The sequence below is a fragment of the Lycium barbarum genome, chromosome 3 (assembly GCF_019175385.1).
Source record: "Lycium barbarum isolate Lr01 chromosome 3, ASM1917538v2, whole genome shotgun sequence".
NCBI lineage: Eukaryota > Viridiplantae > Streptophyta > Magnoliopsida > Solanales > Solanaceae > Lycium > Lycium barbarum.
The window spans coordinates 18,359,356-18,374,460 of NC_083339.1; the positions used below are offsets into that span (position 1 = coordinate 18,359,356).

At 36.3% G+C, this 15,105-nt stretch overlaps 1 long non-coding RNA gene across 1 annotated transcript; it reads left to right on the forward strand.

The window, feature by feature from the left end:
• Positions 1–10,362: 10,362 nt before the first annotated feature.
• LOC132630630 (uncharacterized) lies at positions 10,363–12,891 on the forward strand. The gene is made up of 2 exons (XR_009578632.1): positions 10,363–11,130; positions 11,727–12,891. It is a non-coding gene; the product is annotated as an uncharacterized LOC132630630 (long non-coding RNA).
• Positions 12,892–15,105: the final 2,214 nt, after the last annotated feature.

The following is a 15,105-nucleotide window of genomic DNA, read 5'->3' on the forward strand; positions in this document are numbered from 1 at the left end:
CATCATATCATGTATGCATATATGTATAAGCTGCCCGACCATATAGGTACGGTGTGATAATCATTATCATTACATTAGCCTGCGTCCAGGCCTCTCGCGCCCGGGGTACCATCTCCCACTAGTGGTGTCTGCCCATGCCATCTGGCCATGGTGTATACGCTGCCCGCCTTAGCGGTGACTGCCCGGCCATATAGGCGCGGTGTAACATCATCATCATATACTCATCATAATACATGTATAAAGACTCAAGGACAGCAATACTTTATCAGGGTGACATAAGGTCGTGAACCCCCTATTACATTATGCAGCATTCATAAGCATTCTGTCTCACCTTGAAGGAATTAGCATAAGGTGAGTGTATATATTGATCAACATCAATAGGTTATAGATAGCATCATTAGCTTTATAAAAATATCATATCATGGATTTCTAGAATCTTTGGACTTAAGCTTATCATCATCATTATCGCAATCACAGTGTGTCTCTTATCTCATATGGCTATTCATGAACAAGGACTCTTAGTTTTCTTGAAGATAGGAGATTCATGAAGAAGGAGGAAAATAATGCCATAAGATTCATGCCTTAGAAAGAAAGGACTAGTCTCACATACCTTTGTCGTTTAACTACTCTACTGCTTGCTCATTCTCCTTTAATGATCACGTCTTTACCTTCAAAAGAATTCGCATTAACATTAGCTAAGCGATTATAAGAACGTGCTTACTAAAGCTAGAGAAAATTGGGCAGCATTTCCTTTGTTTATATGACTTCCTCCATTTTCCATATCAACTCCCAAACATCCGTAACATCATTCATAATATCATAAATAACAATCATCATTTATCTACATTATCCACATTTCACAATTTCACATCAATTCTCCACAATCATGATTAAAGTCCACTATCACGTTCTTTCACATACAATGCTTATTCCATATTCTAAATATCATTCATAACCTACTTACAATCACAACATATCCATTTCCATGATTCATCCTAACTACTACTCAATAATGACACTATTCTTGCATTTATGACCCACTTTCTATATTCTTCTATGATCCAAGTTTTTCAACTTCTCAAGACCTTAAGCAACATGAAAAGATCATAAATCTTACCTTAGATATTGCAGGAACAAGCATTGAGTGGAAATACTCTTCTAACACCCAGAACCCTAATTCACTTTTCTTGGGATTCCTTGACTTAGATGACTTTAATGTGTTTCACACTCTTGTTTCTTGTTGGATTGATGAAGTTGATCATAAATTTTCCTTTGAATTCTTGTGGATGAAGTATGTGGAACCTTCTAGAGGTCTTGAGGAAGATGAAGAAGTGTGGAAATGAAATTAATGAAGTGGGAACACATTTATATAATCAGAACTTACTCAGCTCGTCGGGACTTCCACAGACACTTGTACGGTCCGTGGAATATTGTACGGCTCGTACTAGTAGTCGTGGTTCACCACAAGGGAACCTCCATCTCTGCTGGGTATTCTACGGACCATTATACGGACGGTGGACAGTTTCACGGTCCGTGGATGGGGTCGTGGAACTCACAGCTTTTTCCAAAGTCGTCTGCGTCGTTTCGTTTGATCTCCAATTCTTATGGAATCTTCTTAGCACTTGGTTAATTCTTCATTAACGATCTAAGGGAAGTTATAACTCTACTCCAAGACACTATTAAGTCATTATTAATTCGATGCTCATAAATCTCTTCCGATACACCACCTATACCTCGTTTTCTTTAACTTTCTTTTCTTACCTCAAATGTCTTTGAAATCTCGTTTAGGGTCATCAAATGCTATTTCTTACTTATCAAAATATCGTATTCATCATGCCCTTCGTTTTCCTATTCACTGTACGCTAACGGGAAATTTCCAGGGTGTAACAAAAACAAAGTCCGAAAGAGCACCAACGAACACGAAGTAGCCTTCACACGCCTAAACCCAGCGCGAAAGAGAACCGTTACACACACATCTCTATGTCATACTGCATTTATCACCTTTACCATTATCTTACTCATGTGTTGTGGCGTGTAACCCGATCCATATGCAATGCATGTGCTACGGTACGTGTAGCCCGATCCAATGCTATGCATGTGCTACGATATGTGTAGCCGATCCAATGGTATGCATGTGCTACAGTACGTCTAGCCCGATCCAATGCTATGCATGTGTTGTGGTACGAACAACCCGATCCAATGATTTGTATGTGTTATGGTACGTACAGCCGATCCAATAATATGTAAAGCAAGTGTTGTGGAACGTGCAACCTGATCCAATGATATGCATATGTTGTGGTATGTACAACCCGATCCAATGATATGCAATGTAGTACATGTGTTGCGGTACGTGCAACCTGACCCACAACATCTATACCTAACACATGTGCTTTCATTGGCCATCCACAGGACTCGTATCTCATGTTTTAACAGACTGTTAGACCACATATACTTTAATTCATTGAGATCTTATCAGAAGGCTTACCTTTCTTATGTAACTTATACTATATCCCTTTCGTTTAGAATTGATATCCAGATCTACTGGTACACTTCAATAGGTTCTTACACTCTAGCCATCATCATATGTGCTTTACTTTCATAACCATGTCGATCACTATCCGGAGTATAAACAACATAAATTGCAGTAGTTCAATCATCTTAAGGGCTCTATTATCAAGAATTGAATAAGAATCATGAATCATGAATCATTTTCGGACATTATAAATAGAATCGCCTTTCGGGTTTTCATTACGTTTCGCTTATCTAAGACATGCCAAAAGAAGAAAGGGGACAACCTTTACATACCTCTCGTAGGCCAATTATACCCAAGCTTGCTTTGTTGCCTCTTAACCTATCAGAATATAAAGTATAACATTATCGTTAATGAACGACTTTCTAAACCTATAATGAGAGTCAACCCATTCTAGAATGAAATGGAAAACACCTACTCTATATTTCTTATGCCCTCCAAACTCCCAAGATGTCTCAGAACCCGCAAATCACAACAACAACAACAATCAATAATCGTATTACAACTTCACTTTAACTTGATTCCCAATTAGGATTCTACTTTCTCCCTTTTAATCAATTACCCAGAACATCTTTAGTACCTTAAATGTACTCCCAACAACAATATCCAACAACATCTACATGAAACACAACCCCAAGATCAATTTTTAATGAACATATAGCAACAACAACAACAATAACAACTCTAACATGACGATTTCTAACTTCCCGAAACAAGGTTACTATTTTGACAACTCAACTAGTGAAGATAGGGACTTAATCATACCTTAATACTCTTAGAACAACCTGCTTACAACGTTACTTCACCTCGAAGCTTCTTCCAGGACAACCACACGAAGAGAATTAAAAGCTAATCGATGAATCAGAGGGCTCTAACACTTAAACTCACTTGTTCTCTCTTGGATTTACTTCAGATTAGCCTTACTTGAATTGAGAGAGCTTTGAGAGAATATTTGGATCTAGAGCGGTGTGGAGAAATGAAGAAAATGAACAAGAGGTCAAAATATATAAAAACATCACCCTCTACCTCCTCAACTCGACGGTGGGTTGACGGGCCGTCTTCATGTCGACGGTCCGTTGACTTGCACTGTCCACTTGCACCTCTGAGATTCAGGGGCTGATGCACATCGACGGTGTCCGTCAACATGAAGACGACTCGTCAAGTTGCACTGTCCTCTGAACTTTGATCTAATTCCGATTCGATTCGTTTAACCTCTAATCCTTTCGTAACTTATTAGTCATAATCTTATACCCACGTACACATGAAACTACATATCTAATGTCACAACCTCTCGGAGACAAATATCATCATTTAAGAGCAACGCTACTAACGTACCAAATTTTCAACGTGTCTAGATGAAAAGGACTAGTATCCTTCTAATTATAAGTCTAGGCTCTTATGTACATGAAATGGACTCGGTTAATATTATAAATTATAAAAATCAAAAATCCTGGTGTGAAAGTTAAAACAACCAACACTCAACGAGACACAACTTACTCGAGGTGCGAGGTGTAACAAATGGGATTTCGTGGAGGAAATGCTGAAGGGGTATGGGGTTCCTCCTAAGTTTATCCAAATGGTAATGACATGTGTAATCACTACTAACTTCTTTGTTAAGGTAAATGGAGAGAGTTGTGGCTATTTTGAGGGTAAGAGGGGGTTGAGGCAAGGGGATCCAATATCGCCTTTATTATTTGTCCTATGATCTTTTGCAAAGGTACCGAGGCATCTGTCCAAAGGGTCATGGAGGCTCTGAAACATTTTTTTGATGTTACTAGTTTGGCTGCTAACTCAAATAAATCAAGCATATACATGGTTGGTGTGAATGATGAGTTGAAGGATAGGCTAATGACTATTACTGGGTTCAGTCAGGGGTCCTTTCCTATGAAGTACTTGGGCTTGCCTCTATCACCAAATAAATGGACTAAATTGGACTGCCATCAACTAACTTTGAAGGTCACAGAGAAGATCAGGGTTGTCTCAACTAGACATCTCTTTTACGCAGGAAGATTACAAGTGGTTAACTCAATATTGGTTTTTTTGCACAATTTTTGGGGTGTTGTCTTTATATTTCCCCAAAATGTGTTGAAGGAGGTGGATAGAAAATGTAGAGAATTCCTATGGGGTAACACTGAAGATACCAAGAGCGTGGCACTAGTAGCTTGGTCCAGAGTTTGTACACCTAAGAAGTATGGTGGTTTAAATGTGAAGAATTGTAGGAAATGAAATATGGCTTCTGTGGGAAAATTAGTATTGATGTTATGTGTTAAATGGATCCATGAAGTTTATATGAAAGAAGATGCTGATTTCTGGGTTCATACTCTATCTAATGACTTATTCCATGATTTCATATTGGTTTTCGATATGCTTGATCCTATCTAACCTTTTATCTTGTTTTTCCTCTCTTGTTCTCCTCTCTTGAGCCGAAGGTCTTTCGGAAATAGCCACCCTACCTTTCAAGGTGGGGGTTAGGTCTGCGTACACTCTACCCTCCCTAAACCCCACATGGTGGGATTATACTGGGCTTGTTGTTGTTCTACTCCATCTAATGACTGCAGCTGGTCTTGGAAGAATATGAATAAGATTAAATTGGGAATGAAGCAGTGGTATAATGATGGTAGATAGGCGCTAACTGCATCAGGGAAGTATTCTACGACACAGAGTTATCTAGCATTAACTGATGTAGATGCAGTTTTTGAAGTTCAGGAACTGGTGTGGAGTAGACTATTATTACCTAAACATAGATCCATTCTATGGTTAGCCACACAGAGGAAGATGTTGACAAAGTAGAGGATGGTGGGGATGGGTATAACTTGTGACACTGCTGAGTGTGTACCATGTGATCAGGAGGAGATGAAGGATCTTAATCACTTGTTTGCTGGGTGTGACTGGGTGAGAAATGTATGGAGAGAAGTCATGCAATGGTTGGGGATACAAGCACCTCACCTGGAGCCTAGACTGGTGCTGGAATTCATAAAGAAGAAACATTGGTGCAAAATGAAGAAGGAAGTGGTGGTTGTTGTACATGGAACTCTAATATACTTTACTTGGCAAGCTAGAAACTGGAAATTTTTCAAAGATATTATTGTGGATACAAGTCTTGTAGTGCAACAAATAGAAGTTGTAGTAAAATAAAGAATAGATATGTTTATTAAATCAAAACAAGCTAGAAAATGTATAGGATTTCTTGAGGATATTTGTGATTAGTCCTTTGAGGCTTGTCTCTCCTGGAGAGGAGTTGGGAGGTCAGGTGCTCTTTAGATTGTATATGTTTGATTTTTTGTTGGTGGTAATAAGACTTTACAGTTTATTACCAAAAAACCAAAAATTATGTTTTCCAATTTTTTTCCAAAAAAAAAAAACACGAGTTTTAAAAAAATTATTTTTTTTGGTTTTTCTTAATCCATTTTTCATTTTTTTCAAAGAGAATTCAATTTTTCAATGTTGAATGTATTGTGCCTAAAATATAAGAGTCAAATACCCCCACAATCATTGGGAGAAGAAAATGCTGGGCAACTATACCTAATGTGTAATATATTCTAATTCGGTGATGGATCACTGATGAGTCTATATATCCTCCGTAAATAAAAACATTACCGCTATGTGTTTGGTATGAAGGAAAATGTTTTTGAAAAAAATATATCGAAATAAGTGGGTTTTTTACTAATTATTTTCCTATGTTCGTTAGGTAATTAAATAATATTATCCTAAAAGGATTTGTATAGACAAATATTACGGGAGGGGGGGTGGGGGTAGGGGTAGGGGTGTGTGTGGTGTTTTGATGGGAACTACGTGATTGGTGGTAAAGATGAGGTGTGGAGGATGGTGGGAGGACACATCAACGTGGAATACCACTTGTGAAACTTATTTCCCCTACTTCTACAAAGAAGGCCATTTTCCCGCTTTTAACATGTTTTCTTAGAGAAAATGCTCCAAAACTTTTGACCAAACTAACATAAAAAAATTGAAAAATATTTTCTAGAAACACACCCTATATATAAAGGATTATGCGTTATATTTACACATGAATTTGCTTCCACCATTCCCTCTAAGAAAAGCACAGCTTTTTAGCAGAACATACTTTGGCTTAAGCCTGTCAATTGGGTCGGGTCGGCCCGAGACCGGCCCACCTAAACCGGCCCATAACCGGCCAGGCCCCCCAACCCGGTAAGAGGGTGGTGGGCTGGGCTAGTGGAAAAGATTAGGGGGCTGTGCCGGACATGCTATTTAGCCCAGTAGCCCGGCCCACCAACAGTCCGGGTTCTGGCCCGGCCCACTTTGAATTATTATTATTATTTTAAATAAATTATTTAAGTGGTATATTTGTGTATATCTTGAATGTGTTGTTGGAATGAAGACTCCCAACAGCTATTTAAGTACTGAAAATTATAAAAAGTTGAGAATGTGATACAAGACTACATAAGTAATTTAAAATAAAATTTCAATTCTTAAATTGATAACATTGCAAATTCAAAACATACAAACTTGAACGGTTAACATATTACAAATGAAAAGTTCAAAACGCTAGCATCGATGGAGAAATTTAAAGAAGAGATAAACTTCAAAGTTCAATTTTGTGCCTTTTGTCCAAGTGCCTATGTAACGGACCGGTACCCCCAAAAACCGATTCGGACTTATGGAGATATATTTGACCACAGTGTTGACATTTAACATGTTCCTCGTCTACTAGCTCAAAATGCAACCACACCGGACTTGAAATTGATCTTCGGATTGGAGGAGGAGGTGGAGGATTATCATTGTCCATTTAATTTAAATTTTGAAATTTGAACTTGGAAGTTGGAAGAGAGAGAGAGAGAGAGAGAGATTTAGATGAGTAGGAAATTTAGGGAAAGAGGAGAGTAGGGAATTGTGAGACAATATGGAGAAGAATGAATGGTATTTATAGATTGAAAATAGGGCCAAAGTATAATTTAAGGAACTTGATGGTTAAAATAAAGTTGACAACAACTTGATTTTAAAGTATCAAACTTAATAAATTTTAGTATTAGAATTTTTTTTTTAAATAATTAAAATACAGCCCGGCCCACTAACTAAAACTCGGCCCGACCCACTTAGCCCACTATGTACCCCTACCCGGGTAGGGGGCTGGACCGGACACCCCTTTCCCTCCTCCAACCCAACCCCCAACCCGGCTCACTAACTATGGCTCGGCCCGGCCCACTTGACAGGCTTACAGTTTAGCTGCAGGCTGCAGCTAAAGAATTACAGCCAAAGAATCACTGTTACACCAAGTAATACAATTAGAATGTGATATTGAAGCTCTTCTTTGGATTTTTTTTAATTTTATTTTACTTGTGGGTTTCATGTCTACATAGCATAAACAAATTATTCATATTGTCATGTCATATTTTTTTTATGACACATCTAGTTGACTGATTTTATGAGAGAAAAGGTTGAAGTTGAGTGATTTTATTGATACAAAGCAAAGTTGAATGACCTTGCTATATAATTTCTCAAAGTTGAGTAACCTTCTAAAATATTTTTGTCAAAGTGGGTTTTTTCTTTTAGATTCAAGTTCTCTTGGCTTTGTCTACAGTGGCAGTACAAGGAGGAGAATTGGGATGGAACTAAGCCATATGGGTCCAATTATTTTTTTGAGCTTATTTTATGCACAAAATGACTTTAAGCTGACCGGCCAAACACTCAAAAAAGCTGAAACCGACTTATAAGCAACTTATAAGTCAATCCAAACGGGCTCGTAGTCTATCAGATTTACTTGGTACCCTTGGAAATACTTAGCCCGTTTGGGCCTGCCACGTCGTGTAGCAGGTGTTGAATATGTAGGTGACAAATCACGTGGCTAGAAGCAGATGTTCTGGACTCAATAAGTAGGCTTCGTTGATTCATTCCAGCGGTAGCAGATCCTTCCAGTCTTTTAATTACTTTTAGACATTTACACGGAAATGCCCCAAGTTCTATGTGTTCATATTTCAGTTAGAGGCTCATGACTTGACAGTGGGTTAGCTGTATAGACGCCTTGAAATTAAATTTCTTATTTTCCGTGACAATGTTTAATCAAGACGTTGTTGGTTTTATTTTTACTATTGAGATCAGTAGCGGACCTAAGATTTTTACCAAGTGGGTTCAATATAAAAAAAACAAAAAAAAAGTCAATAAAATAGAACTTAATTAATTAAAAATAATTATAATATATTATTACAATTGTATTCTAGAAAGGAGATGGTTGTGAAAGTAATGAAACTTGATGTTAGAACTTTTCACCATTGAAACTTAAAATGGCCCGGTAGAGAGAGACAATGAGGAGTTTGGAAACTGGGGACTCTTTATACCTTTTTCAGATTTAATTTGCGAATTTAAAAAAAAATATTACACGAAAATGCCCCTAAGTTCTATGTATTTAGATTTCAGTTAGAGACTCATGAGTCATGACTCGACAGTAGGTTAGCTTTATAGAAGCCTTGAAATTAAATTCCTTATTTTGCGTGACAATGTATCAAGACGTTGTTGGTTCTATTTTTACTGCTGAGATTAGTAGTGGACTCAAGATTTTTACTAAGTGGATTCAATATAAAAAATACACAAAAAAAAGTCAATAAAATCGAACTTAAGTAATTAAAAATAATTAAAATGTATTATTACAATTATATTCTAGAAAGGAGATGGTTGTGAAAGTAATGAAACTTGATGTTAGAACTTTTCACCATTGAAACTTGAAATGGCCCGGTCCGGAGAGACAATGAGGGGTTTGGAATTTGGGGACTCTTTATACGTTTTTCAGATTTAATTTGCGATTATGTTAAAAAAAAAAATTAAAAAAAAAGCTAAAAATGATATACTACTTTTCCTTTCCAAAATTTTATGAGAAAAACCTTTCCTAATTTAAATGTATATAGGAAAAGAGTTTGTTTATTTTGGAGGAAAACAATATAAAGAGTAAAAAATGCTATAGTTATTATTACACAGAGAGAGCTATAGATATTATTAACAGAGAAAAAACATTGAAAAATTATATGGAAAAAGGCCTAAAATATTCTCAAACTATTCGAATTGGTGTAAAACTACCCTCCATTCACCTTTGAGCCCCCAAATACCCCTACTATCTGTTACATCCCGTATTTTCGTGCGTTGGAAAGCGTGCGAGTTAAATGACATTAGAAACGGAAGCGAGGTTATCCCTCAACCTTATAGGCGGTATTGATGGTACAGATATGTTATAAATATTAGAAGTTAAACAAAGCTAAGAAAATAAGTTTCGTCAAGGTTCAAAATTTATTTAAATGAAATACAGTCCAAGCTATAATATCCTGTATTTTTGGACTAGAAAATCGAACCGTCCAGCATGAGCAAATTGTACCGACTGTAAGATTTGGTCATAGTCAAACATGAAAATAAAAGAATTTGGTGTATACGAGAAATGGAGTCCCGAGATGATTTAAGATGGAAAAGTGTGACGACGATGATTAGAAATAATATTTTATGTATGGCAAATGAGGTTATGGACTAGTGTTATATTACACGGTCACGGTAATGAGTATATAAAGTGTGTCGAAAATGACCACCATTTAAGTAAATTGAGATCAAGAAATTAATTATATGTGTAATTGGTTAAATGTTGGATTATAGTGGGGATGAAAGAATTAAATACTTAGTTATTTGATAATGTTACGTGTCAACCATTCTACGTGGAAGTCTTGGAAATGAGCACCATATGACTATGCAAATTTATGTAATGGGTGGCATATTTTGGTGTAGTATGATCATTATCATTATGAGCTAAGTGGACCCCAAAACCCACTATAAAAGGATTTCTAGTGGGAAACAATTCAAGTAAAATATTTGGACAGTAACTATTTTTCCATGAAAAAGTTTGCAAACTTAGCAATCTTGTTTTGGAAATTAAAAACACTTAGGGGACAATATGTCCACGTGGGTCCCATGTGGGGAAAGATCATCTTTTTGTGTAATTATAAGTATAGATAAATGTGGCTTTTGAGGCTGTCAACGTAGAGTGACCTTGTTAAATTATAATAGTGACTTCAAATGAGTAGCTAGTGAAGTGGTAGGAGTCCACATGTTTTTTTTTAAAGTGGGCTGCAAGCTTGCAAATGTATATACATTCATGTTGTGTCTTGGTGTCAAATGGATGATGACTATTTAAAAGAGTTGGCCAGCCATGGTCCACGTGTAAAAGGGCAAAATAGTGATGACTTTGTGTCATTTTTTTATATACATAATGGAAGGGAGGGGTCCTTTGGATTTTCATTACAAATGAAACCATTTATTTCTTGAAGAAAAACAAGGCCAACAGCAGCAACGAACAAGCAGCCATGGACGTGCTTGTTGCTGCCAAGGAAAAACTTGCCCCATATAAATTAATTAGTAGTTCATTAAGAGATCAAGAACACCTATGTTTAGGGAGGTTGAGAGAAACATTCACACTTCATTTTGAGAAAGGAATTGGGCAGCAACGTTCAAGTAATTATGGTGAAGCTTTTGCTTCAATTGAGAATTGGAGGGAGCAAGTTCAAGCCAACTAAAGCTTAGATAATTTGGGATTGATGGTGACAACGAACTTCTTTCTTACAAGAACATATGCAGCAACTTGTTTTAATTTTAAGGTAAAATTCCATTCCATCTTTATTTTGTTTTAGTTTGTTTAGTCCTTAACCAACTAGTTGGGAATGAAAAATTATGGAAGAGAAACTCAAAACTTGTGTTAAGACTTGATGATTTAGTGGGCTGCCTTGGAACATAATATTGTAGTGCTATGCTTTATCAATTTGAATGAAGAAAGTGTATAAAGATATTGTATACGAGCGTATATTGGACTGTTCTGGTATATACTCTCATGTGATGATGATTTAAGTTCAAAAAGGGTTAAAGAAGGTTGTAGTTGTTGTTGCTGTTGCTGTTGTGTTTGTTGTTATACTATGGGTATACGAAAATAAAGAAGTGGATACAAGCATTGGTATACGAATGTATATTAGGCTATTTTGGAAGTGATTTAAGAATGGATTTAATTCTAGTTTGATATGAAATTGTTGGTGTTGTTTTTGTTGGTATTTTGATTGATGTTTGGCTAAATTGGAATCTCGAGGATTGTTAAGTTTGCAGGGGAAATGCTGCCCGAATTTTGTTAAGTTTCATTCGTACTTGGATTGGTTAGTAAGTGATGTGGATAATCTAACTGTGGCCTATGTTATCTTAATTTTAGACCTACGAGCTCGAGAAGTAGACGTTAGACATTTAGATAGAGTTCAAGGTATGTAAAGCTAACCCTTCCTTCTTTTTGGCATGATCTTTATGAAACAAACAGACGACGTATATATATGACTCCAAAGAAGCTCCTATTCTTAGAGCCACTAGAATGACTAATGTTCTTGATTTCCAGAAGCTATTTCATTATGTCTTAATACATGCGTATGATTCCAGCCGTCATATTTTGGTATAATTCATATTTTGGTATAATTCATATTCATTCGAAGGATACTTGATATGACTATTGTCTTGATTTCCAAATGATAGTTCGTTTGAATATTCTATTGAGTCTCAAATATAATTTAGTTTGCATATGGTTGCTCACTAAACTGCTCGTGCATGCCTCAATATATCTTTCACCGAGTTCCGGGCCGGGTATGTATTCGTGCACAGTTCACTGCATTGCTCACCGAGTCCCTCACTAGAGGGCCGGGTACGGTATATGTATATGATGATATGATAATATGATGATATGATGATGATGATGATGTGATGATGCGCCGAGCCTCATGAAGGGCCGAATATGATGAATTCACCGAGTCCCATAATGGGCCGGGTATGGTATATGATATTGATATGCATGATTTTTTATTTCATAAGGCACCTTTAATTTTTATTCAGCCATAATCATCTTTATTGTACTTCATGCTTTATATACTCAGTACATATCTCGTACTGACCCCCTTTCTTCGGGAGGCTGCGTTTCATGCCCGCAGGTATAGACACTCGATTTTGTGACCTTCCAGATTAGGACTTCTGCTCAGCTGTTTGGAGAGCTCTATTGTTCCGGAGCCTAAGTTATTTTGGTATTGATCTTTTGATATGGACTTATGTATGTATATCCAGGGGTACGGCGGGGCCCTGTCCCGTCATGTTTCACTATGGTACTCTTAGAGGTTTGTAGACATATGTGGGTTGTACATGGGTTATGGTCAGCTGCGTATATATGGCTTAGGTATGGTATTGATATGTTGTGGAAGCCTTGTCGGCTTGCGTATGGTATTGATATGTAGAGGCATCTTTGTCGGCTTGCGTATCGTATTATGCTTTGATCAGCTGTGACTCCTCAGGAGGCAGGTTTATGATATATGGTGTTATGAATCTTTCGGTTGCTTTTACAAGTCTCCATACTGTTCTTAGTTTCAGTCTGACTATACTTGGCAGAAATGTATACGGGTGTCCAGTTCGGGCACTAGTCACGGCCCATGGGGTTGGGTCGTGACACTATCCACCTATAGGGTCTAATAAACCCTTATTTCTAACAGTCCATCTCATTTATGACGTGACAGAATTTAATTGGTTACCCTATATAATTAACTAATTTGATTAATTTTCACCGATATTGAGTGAAATATTTGTGTTATAAAATATAATATTCCCGCCTCATTCTCAACGAATCAGGTCACTGGAAAAACGGATGGTTAGAAATAAGTTCTCATAGAAACGCCGGAAAACTTTTTAATTTTTTCGTGTGAAAACACTACTATTTTGAAGCCCGAACCGCCGTCCTCGTTCAATTAGGATTTGGCACATGTAAGAAGTATACAAAACAAAAAGACATATGTCAGAATAGATGACGTTTCCCACCAAAAGAGGAAAAGGGAATCTTTTTCGAAACAAACAGAGAGTCGAAGCAATTTCTCAAGTTCCACTTCGCCGTGTCACATAAGATTTAGTTCGAAAAATGTGGGAACTATCTTTATAAGGTAAAATCCGTAAGCTCCAGGTTGACGTAGAGCAAGACTACACGTGTTGCTGAGTACACGTCACGCCCAAGTCAGCAGGAGAATAACCCCGAATATACATCATCATCTCCAAGAGGATCATACATATCCGAAGGTAATAAGGCATAGACAGCTCGAGGAAACCAACTCTGATCCGTATAAAATATCAACGGACAACAGTTACAGAAATCTAAAGGCTCTACCCGGGCACAATAAATGGCCACATTCAATATCATTATAGCTCAGCAATGCCCATTATTGCTCATCATTGCCCCGTAATCATAACGACGAGAGTAATTCATGGGATGTGTACTTCATAGCTCTAATATAAATAGAAGTTTTTTATTTCATTTGTAGAGAGTTCATTTGTCAAGCTTAACAATCTACTAAGTTTTCACATATTTAATTATGTTAGCTTAATCGTTCTCGTCTCCGAAGCGATAAGCTCTTTTATCAGATCCAGACGACTCCCGTCGCAATCTTCATTGAAGGAGTCATCCGGGCTCAGTCCACTCAGGCTCTTTACATTCTTTATCAATATATTTTAAATCTGAATTTATAATAACTCATTGCTCATTATTATTATCTGTCTCTTTATATGTGCAAATCAGTACACGTGTCCTTAAAACCATTATATAAATTCAATTGTACATTTTTGATGTAAACAACGTCGTTTCTCGTATTAGACATTTAGCCTAATACGGGAACTATCATAAATGTATCATGAATAATTAATGCAAGGGATAAAATAAGAAAAACAAATTATTTTATCTTGATATGCAAAAGTGGATAAGTAAAAGTAAAATAGCAAGAGAAAAAGATACCATGTGGTAGGATTTTTTTTTTTTTTTGAGCCATACAATTTCATTGTTCAACCAAACATTTAGTATGCGTTTGGCCATGAAAATCAAATATTTTTTACCTTATTTAAAAATTTTTAGTTGGAGTTGAAGATGAAGTTGTGTTTCATTATATTATTTGCAAAGAATATTTGATTGTTTAAATATATTGAAAGTGAAAAAAATGAAGAAAAAAAAGTGAAAACAGATTTTTTGGTGTTTTTCAAATTCCAAATAAAACTTCAAGTTGTATTTAAAATTTTCATGGTCAAATGTTGATTTTCAAATAAAGTGAAAACGCTCTCCTGAAAAAGTGAAAATTTCTTATGGCCAAATGGGTCCTTGTAGTAAATTGATTGTTAATTTGCTTCCAGTTCTCACCCTAAAAAAAAAGAATTTTTTTTTTCTCAAAATTTTAAATATATGCAAAATGTATAAGTAAAAGTGGTTTGCAAACAAGGAATAGTTAATGCATTTCTGAAATTGCTTTTAATAAATTACATTTTTGACATGGGATTTAAAAATTGTATTTTAGAAAGGTGATCTATAAATTATATTTGATGAACCCGTTTGGTCATGAGAAATACTCATTTTTTGGGAATATTTTTCACTTTATTTGAAAATCAGCGTTTGGCCTATAATTTCAAATACAATTGTATCTGGAATTTTGAGAATACTTAAAATCTTATTTTCACTTTTTTCACTTTCGGTACATTGAAACAGCCAAATAATCTTTGCAAAATCTATAACCAAAACACAACTTGATCTTTAA